This window comes from Zalophus californianus, chromosome 4 (genome assembly GCF_009762305.2).
Source record: "Zalophus californianus isolate mZalCal1 chromosome 4, mZalCal1.pri.v2, whole genome shotgun sequence".
NCBI lineage: Eukaryota > Metazoa > Chordata > Mammalia > Carnivora > Otariidae > Zalophus > Zalophus californianus.
The window spans coordinates 67,905,096-67,921,604 of NC_045598.1; positions in this window are offsets into that span (position 1 = coordinate 67,905,096).

Consider the following 16,509-nt stretch of genomic DNA (forward strand, 5'->3'; position numbering starts at 1 on the left):
AGGAAGGTTTTGAACCTGTGTATTCGAGAGGAGGTGATGTAGCGAACAGAAATTTCAAGAATTAAAAATTTCTTTAGGGTAAATTAATCTCTGTGGTTCTGGGTTGTAATCTAGAAACTGGCGGCATGCTTAATACATACTGGACAGGCAATAAATAATTAGGGCATTGAATAAATAATACACAATACTAGTTTTTAGAAGAAAACCACTCTCATATTCCGATGCTGTGAGTCTCACTTTAGAGCAATGACATTTACTGCCAGGAATCCATGTCTTAATGAACCACTGTTCCGGAAGGGACTTTTTATATCCTCTCATAAGTTAGAGCAGAAAAAAGCAAAATAATAATAATAATCATTGTTATTAAAAAGTATAAATTATTATTATTATTATTATTCAAGTACCACCACCCTAAGGCCTAGCACAAATGCTTAGTGATATTATTGATTTAAGGTTAGGATGAGAATCCTAACTCGAATGAAGGGCCTGGGTTAGGTGTTGTCTGTATTCCTGAAACCAACTAACTCCAGGATAGATTTATCAGGAAGGTCAATGGACCCCTCACTTGCATGAGCTCCTATATCTCATTTTTTCAGTTTCTTAAATTTTTATAGGCTACAGATCCCATCATACCTGGACCCATCTTTGAACCACAGCCACATATTAGGTTCAGCTGGTGCAAGAAACTATTTGAATATCTCTGTTGCCATTTCATCATCCCAGATAACGGAAGTTTACACCGTAGACTTTGGGTTGAGTTAGAACTGAGTTTGAATTCTAGTTATGCCATTTATGAGCTCCATGGCTTTGGTCCACTATTTCTAATTTCCTCATCTGCAAATGGGAATACTAATAATTACCCTTCAGGGTTATTATAAAGCTTAAATGTGCATGAGAGTTCAATAAATTGCAGTTCTATTATTATTAATAATTAGTCCAGTGATTCTTATCCTCATTTTTCCCATTTAAAATTTTATACATAATTGACATTTTGTTATAAAGCCTTAGAAGCACATTAAATAAGATTACCATAACTTTTCCTTTACTTTTCAAGTTCTCCTACCAGGAAAGTTTCTGGATATGTTGACTTGCAAACGTGATGTAGCTAATTCAGAATGTATATTTCCTTTTCTTAAGTTTTTGCAATCTCAACATCCATTGAGCCTAAATCTAAGCTTTAGCACTAAACTTTTATGAATAATAATTTGGCCTGCAGATACTACCCTCGCATCAAGTTATTCCAAGGAATTTTCAGGCTGAACAAAAACTAAAATCACAAAATAATTTAGCGGTCATTCTTACCATCTGGAAACCCAAAAAAGCCATGTGAAATCTATGAATAAAAAAGTATAATTTGTATCACAATAATCACCAACTGAAGAGTGATTAGAATTATTTGCATAATCATCTTTTAAAGAAATGTGGACTACTCACACACTTTTTTAAAAAGATTTATTTATTTATTTATTTATTTATTTATTTATTTGTTTGTTTATTTATTTGAGAGAAAGTGTGAGCGGGCATGCATGAGTGGGCAGAGGGGCAGAGAGAGAGAGAATCTTCAGATAAGAGAAGTGAGGTTTAGAGATTAAATAGCTCGTCCAAGTTAGAGTGTCTGAGGCCCATACCTAGCGAGGTCTTCTGATTCTTGAAGTCATGAGTTTCTGGCTACACCCCATTGACCCCACTTCTTTAAATCTAGGATTCTAAGTCATGTGCCATCTTAGAAATACTTTACATGGTGTATGCCTGAGAATATTTGGTGTCTGGTAAGAACAGAAAAATGCCGCCATTCTTTAAAGTTTTTTCAAAGGTTACAGAATCAAATGCAAGTTTTTTTTTAAAGATTATTATTTCAGATACTGGGTGAAAGCCGTGATTTTTTTAAAAAATCTCATGACAAGAGTATACATTTGGAAAGCTTTTCTCTCTCTCTCTTTTCCCTTTTATCTCTTAACCCACAATCAGGACTTGCTGGTTCTAAGCTTTTTGGCATCTCTGGATGAATCTTAGTGATTCGAAACCGCCACTACTGAGCTGTTGCTTAGTCCTTGAGTTCAAGTCTGCTCTAAGTGTGTAGAGCATAGAAAGAGTTATTTTCTGAGGACTGGGACTCTAAGCTTCGAGAATTGTTGAAGGGTTTTGTTTTCCCAGAGCTGTCAAGTTTCTTTGAAAGAACTGAAAAGAAGCAACAAAGGAAGATGTGAGAGTGATTTTAAAGTATTTTGAATATCTCTCTGGTTTTCCAGTCCTTTTCAAATTAAAGATCTGTTATGGACCATTCCATAGGTAAATGTCTCTATCTTTGGCATATCGCTCTGTAATAATGCGCCTTCTTTACCGGACACGTGTGTGAGTGCAAGAGTGTGCGTGTTCTGTCCTGTCCCTTCTGTTTTATTCTTTCAGCCTTTTCTCTGAATGGTAAAGTTTTATCAGAGACCAAAAACTTATCTTGTCAAAGAATTGAATTTGTAGTAAAAATGGTTTGATCCAGACATAAAGATGGAGATGCCATGAAAATATATGTAACACTGGAAAAAGAAGAAGAAGAAACAGACAGCAGACCAAAATGGTACAGTAGACCATGTTTAAGTGATTTACTTGGGGTTACGTGTTTTTAAAATCAATATATAAATGCATAACAGGGTTTTGGCAGGTGAAATTGTGCTGTGTTTACTTTAAGGCACTCGACGATGATAAACAGTTATTTAGTACAAATAGTATGCCTATGGTGCAAAGAACACTGAATTAGATACAGTTCCTGCAAAGTTGGTTAAAATCTAGAAACAAATTGGAGAGGCAGAGTATAAAATACCCAGAAAAAGCCTAACATTCTACGCATGTAAAAACATCATCAGGGGCATTCTAAGTGTACTTTCAGACCTAATTTGCTAAATCCCTTCACTGTACATACAGACATTGTAAATAGAGTCATACTTACACAGATCTGATATGTGCACAGATGTAAGCACATGGATCGCAGACGTGCAACTTCAGGATGATAACGTTTAGCTGTTAACTACAGGCATCCACCTGATAATTGCTGTCTTTCCTGCGCATCTACCTTACATTTTTAATTCTTTCTAAATTCTTTTTTAAATTACAAGTTTGCATTAACATGCAAACATTTGTTGTTTTTGAATAATGTATGTCAAGCAGATATTTGAGTGAAATTTCCTCTAAATAATTTTAAAATTTTGTATTTCATCTCTGTAGTTGCTGTTTTCTTACATTATGAAATTATTAAAATGTTCTACTTTTTTAATTGGCAAATGGAAAATTGAAGAGCTGTTGAGAAAGACAAACCAAACTCTTCATGTGAACAATTGTTTCACATTGATGCCTTGAAACAAGAAAGATTTCTGCTATTTATTTACCAGAGATGAGTACAGATAATTTCATTGTACATCGATTTTCTCTACGGAGGGAGGAAGTGTGGTCAGCTCAAACAAAGCACTGAAATGGGGAATCGGCAACCACAACTTCTATTCTCATCTCTATCTTTGGAATTTGCTCTCTTAGAAACTCACTTGATTACCAAGATTCCAGTTTTTTTCGTTTCTTTCTTTGTTTCCTTTGGCTGTTGTCTGCATGTGTTTTTAATGGACAAGATCAGATTATAAATAGAATTCTTTGAGTTCTTTTGTTGGAATATTTTAATTGGTCTGTTCTATAATCAATATCATGATAAAATGGGAGCCAATACAATTGTATATCATTCAGGAATATAACCAACCGTTCAACATTCATGTAGCCAAACATTTAGTGAGTGCCTACTGAATGCAAGGCACTGAGCTAGGCGCTGCATAAATACATTTGGTCCTTAAATCACAACATAATTATGAAACTGTCATTATGCGAAAATATAAACTCCCCAGTAGGCCAATACCATATGAATTAAGGATAATTACCCCCCAAAAAGATCACTGTTCACTTTAAATTCAAAAGAACTTTATTTGTAAAAAATACTTGTTAAACACATAAAAACTTTCAAGTCCCTTAACCTGCTTTTATTCTGTTTTCAAATTACTGTTTTTAAATTTGTGAGATCTATCTATTGTATACATTTGGAAACTTGGCATGGTATTGTATCTATTTGGGGATTTCGGATGCTTATTTATGTATTTACATATGTATAGAAATAGAATAAAAACATCATGCTTATGCTTGAAACATGTGTCTGTACCTTTCTAAATTATTAATTATAACTCACAGGAACACTATCTCTAATTAAGATTATTTTATCCTTATAAGAAGTGAGCCTGTTCTTTTATCTGTTCTCAAGTTTTTTATGCCAGTTCCGTATTCTTGGTTACAGTAAAATAAATAAATAAATAAATTAATTAATTAAACATCATTTCCCAAGTTGTTGGTATTATATTTATGCTGGCTTTTTAATTTATCATTGAAAATGTTTCTGGGATTGGATATTTAACAAGAAATTCCGGGACTTATGCTACATTTTACTTATATTTTGCTCTTCATGCCTATATTAGATGAAAATCTACTTAAGCTGTTACAACAACAAAAAGGCCAAAACACAGAGGCTCAAACAATATAAAAGTTTGTTCTCTCTCACAGAACAATTTAGATGGGTAGCAAATGGCCGCTGTGTAGTATCGGGGACACAGCCTCTCTTGAATTGCTCTGTCATCCTCAACTGTGATTTCTGTCTCCTGACCCAGTATGGCTACTCCAGCCCCAGTTCTCATGTCTGCCTTCAGCCAGCGGGAAAAGAGAGAAGGGTAGAGGAATTCATGCTTTCCTTGGAGGGCATAATCTGAAATCTTCACACATAACTTCTGAAATGATTCAGGCACAACCACTGGAAGACACTATGAAGTAGTGAGACGTTTGAACCTATACACAGAATGTCTGTCTGTGAATACAGTAGCCAGAAATGCAGCCTCAAGACATGCTACTGAGTTATGTAGAGGCAGCATTCCAGTGGGTGATTTTCTAAGATGGTGTGCAATTCTTAGTAAAGTTTGGAATAAGGTAACACAAAAGCTCTCCTCAATTTACAATGTCTTCGCATTTCCGAAAAAAAACCCTGAGGGATGTAGATCAGTTCCTCCTGCCCGGGACCTTCCTCTACATTGCCAGTGGCCTACCATCCCTGGCCCTGACTTCAGAATTCCCTCCTCTACTTATTGTAACCACCCAAAAGGGCTCCACCAATTTCTAAAATGTCTCCAAGGGAGAGTACAACCCATAAACCCAGCTCTAAAACTACAGGTTGTGTTAGCACCTGGTCTAACTTCCCACATACCACGGATAGAAACTTTAGCATGTATTTTGCAATGGTCTGATGAAGGGTCATCAAATTTCTAACCATTATTATCATTGCCACCCCTCACCCAATGCTGCACAATCAAGACTTTTTTTAGGACAGCATGCCATCTATAGGTACCAAATCATGTACTGGTTATAGAAAGGACCCCTAGGGCGCCCGGGTGGCTCAGTTGGTTGGGCGACTGCCTTCCGCTCGGGTCACGATCCTGGAGTCCCGGGATCGAGTCCCGCATTGGGCTCCCTGCTCGGCGGGGAGTCTGCTTCTCCCTCTGACCCTCCCCCCATCTCATGTGCTCTCTCTCTCTGTCTCTCATTCTCTCTCTCAACTAAATAAATAAAATCTTAAAAAAAAAAAGAAAAGAAAAGAAAGGAGCCCTAAACTGGACAGATGTTTATTCCCCTCTCACGGACAAATTTTCCCAGGTATTCCAGGACTAATAAGGTGGATTGATAATTTGGAGATCCAGGATGCTGCTCCCTTTTTGCTCTGCCATTCTCAACATATATGATATTCATTTCATGGATCCAATGTGGCTGCTTTAGCTCTAGCCATTACATTTGTATTCCAACAGTGAAAAGGGAAAAGATAAAGGAAAAAAGCATAATTCTTCTCTTCAAAGGCAAATCCCCAAAGCCACACAGACAACTCCTGCTTTCTCCAAAACTCAGTATTTTTATTTTTGAGATTCTAAAATTATAGGTTGTTGGTAACTTTAAGCATCTAATAGATACTGTTCTACCAGACAGACGGCCTGGTGAAATGAACCCCAAATTAGACACTCTAATTCTGGCCATCCTGCTAATCAGCTTTGAGGTCCCAGGCAGATCATTTCACTTCTGTGATTCCGTTTCTCTATCGGCAAAATGAGAAAAGGGGAGTTGAACAGGTTATTTTTAAATTTCTAAAATCCAGAGTATACCATAATGCTTAGGACATCTTATAACTAAACTCAATCTTAAAATTTTCCCCCCAAATCTTCCAGTCCATTCATTGTAGGTCATTGATTTGTATTTTCAAAAGCCATGCCAGTTTTACAAAATACGTTGGGAAACTAGAAGTTTTGTTGTTGTTTTTTTTTTTTTAAATGGCCACAGCCCAAGTCCATTTTGATTGGTCAGCAGTGTGCTGGAGCAGCTACTAAATATACTTTAAGGTCATCACAGCTTTGTACCAGATTATCGCCATTCATCTCCAATAGGGGGCTGTTTTGTTTCTTTAAACCTGTTCCCAAACTCAATCTCTTCTCTCCTCAACTACAATCCTAGTTGGAATGGCCACTGTCTCTTTTCTGTATTACTGCATTAATCTCCTACTCGATTTCCTGCTCCTACTCTTGGATCTTCTTAATTCACACTGCACAAAGTGACCAAATAATCTTTTTTTAACCCATTTTTCCCACCTCTCACCCTGCCTCTGGCAACTACGAATCCATTCTAGCTATCTATTGGCTTGTTTCGTTCCTGCTTTTGTTTTATTGAAGTATACTGGACACACAATGCTACATTAGTTTCATGTGTACAACATAGTGATTCCACAAACTTATTCCTTATCCTATGCTCAACACAACTGTAGCTACCATCTGTCACGATGCAATGCTATTATAATATTATTGACGATATTCCCTATGCTATAATTTTTATCTCAGTGACTTATTCATTCCATAACTGGAAGCCTGTATCTCCCACTTCCCTTTGCCCATTTTGCCCATTCCCCAATACGTATTCTTTTTTTTGGATTCCACATATGAGAGAAAGCATACGATATTTGTCTTTCCCTGTCTGACTTATTTCACTTAGCATAATCACCTTGAGGTTCATCCACATTGTCACAAACGGCAAGATTGCATTCTTTTTTATGGCTGAGTAATATTCCATTGTGTGTGCATATCATATCTTCTTTATCCATTCATCCATCAACAGACGTTTAGGTTTTTCTATATCTTGGCTATTGTAAATACTGCTGCAATGAACATGGGGGTACATATATCTTTTTGAGTTAGGGTTTTCATTTTCTTTGGATAAAGACCCAGAAGTGGAATTGCTAGATTATATGGGAATTCGATTTTTACTTTTGGGGGGAACCTCCATACTATTTTCTCTAGTGGCAGCACCAATTCACATTCCCACCAAAAAGTGTTCCCTTTTCTCCATATCCTCAGCAACACTCGTATTTCTCGTCTTTTTGATAATAGCCATTCTAGCCATTCTAACAGGTATGAGGCGATTTATATCACTGTGGTTTTGATTTGCATTTCCCTGATGATTAGTGATGTTAAGCATCTTTTCATGGCCCTGTTAGCCATCTGTATGTCTTGTTTGGAAAAACGTCTATTCAGATCTGCCCATTTTTAAATCGGATTGCGTGGTTTTTTTGCTTTTGAGTTTATGAGTTCTTTATATATTTCAGCTATTAACCCTTACTAGATACAGGTTTGGCAGATATTTTCTCCCACTCAGTAGATTGGCTTTTCATTGTGTTGATAGTTGCCTTTGCTATGCAGTAGCTTTTCGGTTTAATGCAGTCCCCCTTGTTTATTTTTGCTTTTGTTCTTTTTGTTTTTGGTATCAAATTGAAAAAAATCATTGCCAACACCTATATCAAGGAGCTTATCACCTATGTTTTCTTCTAGGAGTTTCATGGTTTCAGAACTTACGTTCAAGTCTTAATCCGTATTGAGTCCATTTTTGTTCAGGGTGTAAAATAAAGCCTACTTTCATTCTTTTGCATGTTGCTGTCCCATTTTCCCAACACCATTTATTGAAGAGACTGTCCTTTCCCCACCGTATATTCTGCCTCCCTTGTAGTAAATTAATTGACCATGTATGTATGGGTTTATTTCTGGGAGTAAGACAGAATTTAATGAAAAAAAAACTTACTCTGTCTTTGTCGTACTTCCTTTAAACAAGTATGTATTGAACACTTACCATATGCCAGACACTGAATTACACACTGGAGATAGAATGGTAAGCAAGATTGGCACGATCTCTTCCCTTATACAGATAAATAGACAGAAAACAATGGTAGTTCATAGCAAGTACAATGAAAGAAATGGTTAAATGTCTAAACATGAGACTAACAGAGGTGACCAGCTTTACAAAGGGCAATCACAAAAGACCAAACAGAGAACTTAGATGAGAATGAGCTGGCTATGCAAATCATGGGGTTAAGGAGACCATTCCAGGCAAAGAGAACAACCTTTGCTAAGGTCGCAAGACCTGGGAGGAGGGGGTGGGGCTGTGGAAAGAAGGACCAGTGGGGCCAGAGACTAATGAGGGGAGAGGGAGAGGGCAAGTAACCCAAGAATGGAAAAATAAATAGGGACCAGATCATACCGACACTGATAGGTCCTAGTAAGAAATTTGGATGTATTCCAGTTTACTTCCAAGGAAAGGTTAAGACATTGAAGGGCTTCAAACAAGGGAATTAGGTGAATCAATTTTCTTTTCTTTTCTTTTTTTAAAGATTTTTATTTATTTATTTGACAGAGAGTGAGAGCACAAGCAGGGAGAGTGGCAGGAAGAGGGAGAAGCAGGCTCCCCGCCGAGCAGGGAGCCCGATGCGGGACTATATCCCGGGACCCTGGGATCATGACCTGAGCTGAAAGCAGTCCCTTAACCGACTGTGCCACCCAGGCAGCCCTCAATTTTCAGTTTAACATCACTTTGCTTTTGGTGGGACGGAAACAAAAGAGAAAGCAGAGAAGTCTGTAATCCAGGGAGAAATGGTAGCAATTAAGACAGAGAGGTGGCAATAAGAGAGAAAAAAAACCTTTAGAAAGTTTAATTTAAATGTTTAATTATACCTAATACTACATACAATCAACCAAAAAATAAGCACATTTTGGGGACCCACCATATGTCTAGCATGGAAGTGTAAAGATATATGATGTATTGTTCCTGCCCTCTGAGAACTTACAATTTATTGGGGGGGGGATTAACATATTAAAAAACCTCTATCTGACACCTTATAAAAGGTTATTTCTTTAGGTTAGCAGGGAAAATGTGTAGAAATCTGAAGATAATGTTTTTGTGTTAGGTCATTGCTGTTGCTCGGAATATGCGTAGCCTGATTTTCCTGTGCCAGTAACCAGAATGTGAGCAATGTCCAAGGAGGCTATTTTGCTATTTCCACTTCTCGTATTTTTCCTCATTTAGGCCAGGTTCTGGACATGGGGTAGGCCCCAGATTGCAGCAGGTGGTGGAAAGATTAAAAGAACATTCAATTTAGACTTTACCAGTATGTTCCAAGCTCTCACTCACCCCTGCCTATGGAAATCCTGAACTCTGGCTGCTTTGCAAGATCCACTTTTTGCAAACACTTCTGCCTAAATGGGAGACTGATGGCCAATATAAACTATTTGCTTTCTAGAAATTATAAAAAAAAAAACTGTTTTAATTGAAATAAGCTAAGATGATCAAAGGTAGCAAACGATCTCATTTAAAATCATCAGTGAGAGGTGTTAGGAATATCTTTCAAAGCAATACCTTGAAATAAACCAAGTAATTTGCCTCAGACTTAAAGGTCCTAGATGGAAAGGACTATACTTTTGCTGCTTGAATTATTCTTTAAGGCAAATTTTCAAAACTTACTGACACTGGAGAAATTCTTGTGATAGCCTCATGCCAACGGTGTGGGAAACTACCAGACTTTTGCATTCCTCACAGTAATACCAGTTCTCGTCCTCTGAGTCTGTCAGGAGCAACTGGAATAAGAAAAAGAAAAAGAAGCCAGAGGTCTAACACTTGTGACCATTATCATTCCCAGAGTGCCTTTTGCAGGAGGAGGGAATGGTAATTCTGATATCCTGGAAACGTTTGAAACTGAGTAATAACACTTTGCCTACTTAAATGCCCCCTGTAGTTTCAATTAGCCGGGCATGCTTCTGAACATTCTTTTGCTGTTAGGCAAGGCATGGTTATGGCCAGCATGTATTGCTTCAGCAGTGAATAAAAGGGTGTTCTCATCTAGAACCAACTTTTCAAACCTGTGCAAGGGCAAGAATATAATTTAAACATTTAGGTCCTCATTTGCAAGACATTTTCAGAATAGTAGGGTCAATAATACTTGCATAACGTTTCTACTCCTGGAAGAGGTGTAAAATCCAAGAATATAGTGGCCTATTATTTTGATTATCAATTCAGTAAGTGGAATCACGGCATTATTGCTATTGAATGCCTAGTTAATAACCACATGGTAATACTCCAAAGCTCAAAAAGAAATATGAAAGATATCCATATCAATGGATTAATCAGATTTTAGAGTAGATACCTCTCAGAAAATAATACCAGTTATAGAAATCATATTTTTCTAACTCAACATTTCTCTCACAGAAAACTGTTGTCCTTAGAGATCTTCGTAGATGTCCATCACAACAGTTAATGTTATCTAACAAGTTTGAGATGTGCTGGGTTAAATAAAGTTAAAAACACTTTATTTTTTTTTTCACAATGCTTTAATAATGTGCTAAGGCTTATTCTGACCTCCAAGAAAAGAGATACAGTAGGTAGGGCTATCTTTCCACAGTTCATGTGATTATAGAACCCTGGAACTTATGTTACCGTATCTGGTAGGTATTTGCACTACTTATTCTCTCTGCTTGGAAGGGTCTCTCCTTGAGGACCACTGGGTTTGCTCTCTCATTTCCTTCCAGTCATTTGCTCAAAGGCTACCTTCCCCATGGGACCCAGTCTCACTCACCTATTTAAAATACCAACATCTGCCCGCACCCACTTAGGCATCCTGATTCCCCTTATACTGCTTTACCTTTTACCCATTGTACTTATCATCTACATAAGTAAGTAATTTATTATGTTTATTTTCTGATGCCTTCCATTAGACAGGAATTTTTACTTTTATTTTCCTAGAACAGGGACTAGCATATACTAGGTTCTCAGTAAATATTTGTTGAACGAAGGAAAAAAAGAGAATGATTTCCATATGTTTTCAAAATCAAGATGTGTCCTATAAATGATACGTTTTCTTTTTTTCCTGCTAGAGAATTTATGATGTATGTGACAGTTATGTCTTAGAATCTAGGAAATATATATCAGGGGACCCTTGCATTGTTCTGAACTCATTGCTGCCTGAGTTAATTTAATATCTGGTAAGAAAGAAACAGCTTAATGTCATACGTGACTTTTCTTCCTCTAATTTTATCACTTGCCTTCCTCCACCTGAAATTAATTTTTGCCAAGCTGTGAAGGCCTTCCAACTGTATTTCAGTAATAACTTCCTCATTAATTTCCGTCCCTCCTTCCCTAATTTCCGTCCCTCCTTCCCTACTAGGAAAGGCACATCGAGGGGGTGGATGGCAATGGTCCCAAAGAGGAGGCCAGAACCTTCACGTACGTGAGTCTTCGAGGCAGTTAGACCTTCTGTGGGAAGTGACAGAGAGCCACTATCGGGAACATTTTTAGAAACATCAGAATTTGTAGAAAGATATCTCTGACAGTAATGTATCAAATGGCCTGGAGGTCAGCATGATTTTCGTTTCTAATTCCATACTAACTCTTGGTTTCCCTTCTTGTGATGCTCTTTCCATCGGTTTTGCATTTGCTTTCTCTGAGGCTACCTAATCCCATCCCAGACCCATTAGTTCTCCAAGAATGTCCGGATATGCAACAAAGACACAGGCTCAAAGACATCCTTATTGCATCTCTTCTGAAAGCTTCTGGGCTTCTTACCCACACCGACGGCAAGACACAGATCAAGGGAAGAAGGGGGAAAGTGATGAGCTTCACATGTATTTCTTATCATAATCTCTAAATACTCTCACATAGTGTGAGTTGGTCCCACTTTACAAAGGAGGGGGATTTAGTTCAAAAAAAACTTAAGTATTTTATGGAATTTCATGTAGGTAGTCAGGTTCAAGCCTAAAGTTGCGCCAAAGGATAAACGATTAAGACTGGCGGATGAACCCATTCTCAGTTCCAGATAGTGTGATGCATGCTTCACATGAATTGTCACATTTCACTTCCAACAGCCTCATGAGAAGCTTCAGTTCTTTCCCCCATTTCACAGAAGGCACAAGTTAGGAAGATTCCACAATTTGTCTAAGGTCACACAGCTAGGAGATGGTGTTTCTAAGCTATATGAGCCCATTTTATCTGACTGAAGTGAGAAGTCCCACCTGCCCTTTATCAATAAACTCCATTTCTTTCCAATATTTCATCTTGCCTCCAGTGGTAGGAAAAGCAAGGACACATGCTGGCCTGGCCCTGACCTGCACGATGGTCTGTCAGCCTTGGGTGTTGGTGAACCTTCTGCTCTCCCTGCTTGTCAACATGTCTGGACAGCCTTGGATCCTGCCAGTTGTGTGGGGGCGGGAGGGTGGATAAGAAGAGCTCTAGACAGATCAGTGCTCTGAACAGAGAAGGTCTTTTTTACTGTCTCTTTTCCTGTTTCATGTTAACAATTTATATCCCCTACATCTCCACCACCTTCTTCCTCCCCGACAACTGTGGGGAAAAGACTAAACTCTAAAGGTTAAGACACAAAAATTAGAGTTGAATTTCAATTGACTATCAAAGCAGAAAGGTCCTCTGCAAACTTAAAAAATTTACCATTATTTTCCTGTCCATCGCTGTGGATTACACTGGGACTGGGCAGCATTTTATATGGAAACCCAGAGACTGGCTTCCCCCCTTTTTTCCTTCTTTAATATTCATTTGGTGTTCGTTCTATAGTTGCAGTTTGTGGTAGAGACATCTAAATTAGTTGTTAATTTGTATCAAAGAAGCTGTTATTCAAAATACTCCATGACACAGAGACTGGGGCAAATAAAGACTTAGAAAAAGTCAATTCCCACAGATATAATGATACAATGCAATAATAATGATACATCAGAAAAATCTGAAAGGTATTTTCACTATGTTCAGATGTGCAGACAAATGAGGATTCTTTACTTCTTTTTAAATGATTGGGTTTTCTCCGCAATCCTACACCCACAAGGTAGTTTAGAAAAGTTGTTTTAGTTAAATTGTCAATTCAGTCTTACTTGGTAATTCAACCCATCTCTTTATGTAACCCAGTTTCTGCTTAGATGAGTCAAGGAAACGTTTGTCAGAGTTTTGCCCTCTCCACCTGGCTACCTGTAGGATGACTGAGGTGTTCGAAATCTTAGCGGAGGAGGAGTCCCGGAGTGCATGAGGTATCTTCCCAGTTCTCCTGGTTTGGCCTACTCCCACAGCTGAGACTATCTCAGGAGTGACTTGCCCATACCCTGGGCATTCTGATGCGCCCACTGCTAAAAACTGCTTTGCGCCATAATAATCGGTCATATTTTGTTCGCTCCACTCTGACAATGCTATGGAGATTGGGCCCTGTCTCCACTTTCACTGACAGCGTGGATCCCTGACGCAGGACTGTGATTCCCAGTGGGCCTTGGTCTGTGGCGGATGGCTTCATGCCCTAGGCAACCCCCTTTGGCAAAACTGCCAGGCAGGTCCTTCAATTACATTCAGCCAGATCCTTCTAGTTCATTCCACGGGATGCTCAGGAACTTCTGGACAGCTTCACACCATACAGGAGCTGAATGAGACTCTAAGAGGCTTAACCTTAGACCTTTCTGTACAAAACCATGTTAAGCCACTGAATTTAATTTGATGTAACAACCCCCCAAGTTTAAGCAGAAGCCTATGGGCAATAGCTTCCAATAGCCTCTTGGAGGGCAGCGGCCACTTTCTCTTCATCATTCCCCCTCAACTTCTCTAGGACATCTCTATACTTCTCCTGTCCCACTGAACCCTCACCTCCTGGAATTTGTGAAGAGAAGAAAAACTGAAGCCATGCTTTCCTACCCCTCTACCTTCTTCTACCCAGACTCCTGTAGGACCTGAGAAGCCAGCGTGCCCCACTTCTTCCTAACTTACCCTGTCCCCTTCTCAGTTAAGACTCTCTACTATTGTCTGTCTGGCCAGTTTCTCAATATGTTAAAGAAGAGACGAAGCAATTTAGAAAATCCTTTTCTTTCTTATAACCCAAATTTCATGACTGTTGTTTCAGAAGAGTCAGTTTATGAGATCTAAAACTGATAAATGGCTTCTTTGTTCTAACTTGGGAGAACCCGCTTCTTTCCTGGGGCTATATGCTCAGTAGGTAGAAGTTTGTAAGGGATCTTGATGTACGGGAGAAGAGTAAGTACTTTGATTTATTATTTCAAATGATTCAAATATGATTTCAAATGTAAATCCTACTAAAATAACAATGATATTTGTTTTTCACTATGTCAGATACTGTGCACCAATATTATTTTGTTTTCCAGTTAACTCTTACAACCACCCTGTTCTGTCAGTCTTATTACACATATTTTCAGAGAAGAAAACCAAGGCACAGAATGATACACACAGCTGGTAAGGAGCTCTTACCAGTGTAGAATAGTGCTTCTCAGTTTGACTACATCTCAGTAAGAAATACAGTTTATGTCACAATCAAAATACATAACCAAAGCAGAGTTTCATATAACGATACTTAACAACCACTCTTTTCCTATATTCCATGCAACTGTATTTCTCTGTCTCTTTCTTTCTCACTTTCTGTCCTTCTTTTCTTTTTAATGCTGGGCACAACCAACGAAATTGATTTTATAACCTACTAACAAGTTGGAATTGACACTTGAAAAATGCTGCTCCAGCACCTGCAGTATCAATATTACCGAATTCTAATAGAAATTACATCAAACTATTTAGTCATTTGGAAATAGGTTAAGGTAATTTTTTGTGTACATGTTGTAATTGGGAGAGCTTGAGTATGAAAGATTTAAAGCAAGTAAAGTAGTGAGTAAAATGTCAATTAAATACTGTTAAGTAGCTTTAAAACTACTTAGTAAGAGGAAATCGAGAAGCTGAACAAACATAGATTTGTGGTTTAAACATTTAACATTTTCACAAAGTCTTCTTCAATTTGGCCCTCAGAACTTATATCTAGATATTTTCACCCTTCACTTTGATCTACAGGGCTTAATTATTATGCCCCAGAATTTTAATTTTTCTTCCAAGGATTTAGATTAAAACATAGCATTCGTTCCTTCGATATTGTATTCAAAATCTCAAAATAGCTTCGAAAGAGAAAGCCTTCCTGAGTTCTAAATTCTTAGATGATAAATAATTCGAGTCAATGGACATTCTTTACTTAGAATAAGCAAGACAAACATGGGATTGAGGCTGCCAGTGAAGAATGTGGGGATGTATGAGTGATATTTCAGGGAAACAGAAGGTTCAGAAAGTGTTCAAGAATTTCAAGATCATGAAACCTAGAGAGAGTCAATAGATTTCTGCCTTTTTCAGCAGGAGGATCGTTAAAAGGTTGTGTGCTGGAGTACTTTGCTTTAGGCAACTTCCAAGTAAATCAAGAAATGAGACTTCCCCCATGTTTATTGCACTTTAGTTCTCACTAAATTATACCTTTGACCTCTGAGACATTTGCAATAGCACCAGGATGTGGTTACAAATTGGATTAGTATTGCCAAGCAGATCCTTTCAGCAGGCTAGAAGCTCTAATCCATTGATTATCTACTGAAGCTCATGGATGACATTAGTAGCTCTCAGGGTTAGGTTTTTGAGATATAAACAGATACTTTTGAAAATAGGGAAAAGAAGCTATTCAAAACACAGTAAAGGGTACTTGAATAAACCCTGGAAGACCTGAGTTCTAGCCCTGCAACCACTGCAAGTTAGTTTTGGAAGCCCTATAGTTACTTGGCCTTTTAGACTTCAGATTTTCCACCTATAAATGTCCCCCATAGCTTATCTCCTGTCAATGGCCTCATAGCAACCAACGTGAGGCCAAATACTCAGGATCCATTATTACCCTCACATGGCACATGAGATCGAAATCACCACTGCTGAGTCGTTTTTCTTGTATATTTCAGAGAATACTAGAAATAACCATCCTCCTGGATTCCAGCAAATGGAGAAAAACCTAGCACTAGTCTGTTTCAGGAGAGGGTTAAAAAAACCAAAAAGTATAAACAAGATTGTGGGAGGAGAAACTCATATAACCTGCAGGGGGCACTAAGGTACTTTTAGAGAAAGAATCATGAATGGGCATGAGAGGTACCTGTTACCCCAAGTGTAAGAAAGCATATGAGAAGAAAGGAACAGAGAGATATCTTCATTTATCATTCTTCATATGCTTCTGTTACTCCCCGCCTTCTATCTCGAGTAGACTGCCTAGACACAATCTGTGATTATAAAAGATAAACTGCTAACTGATAG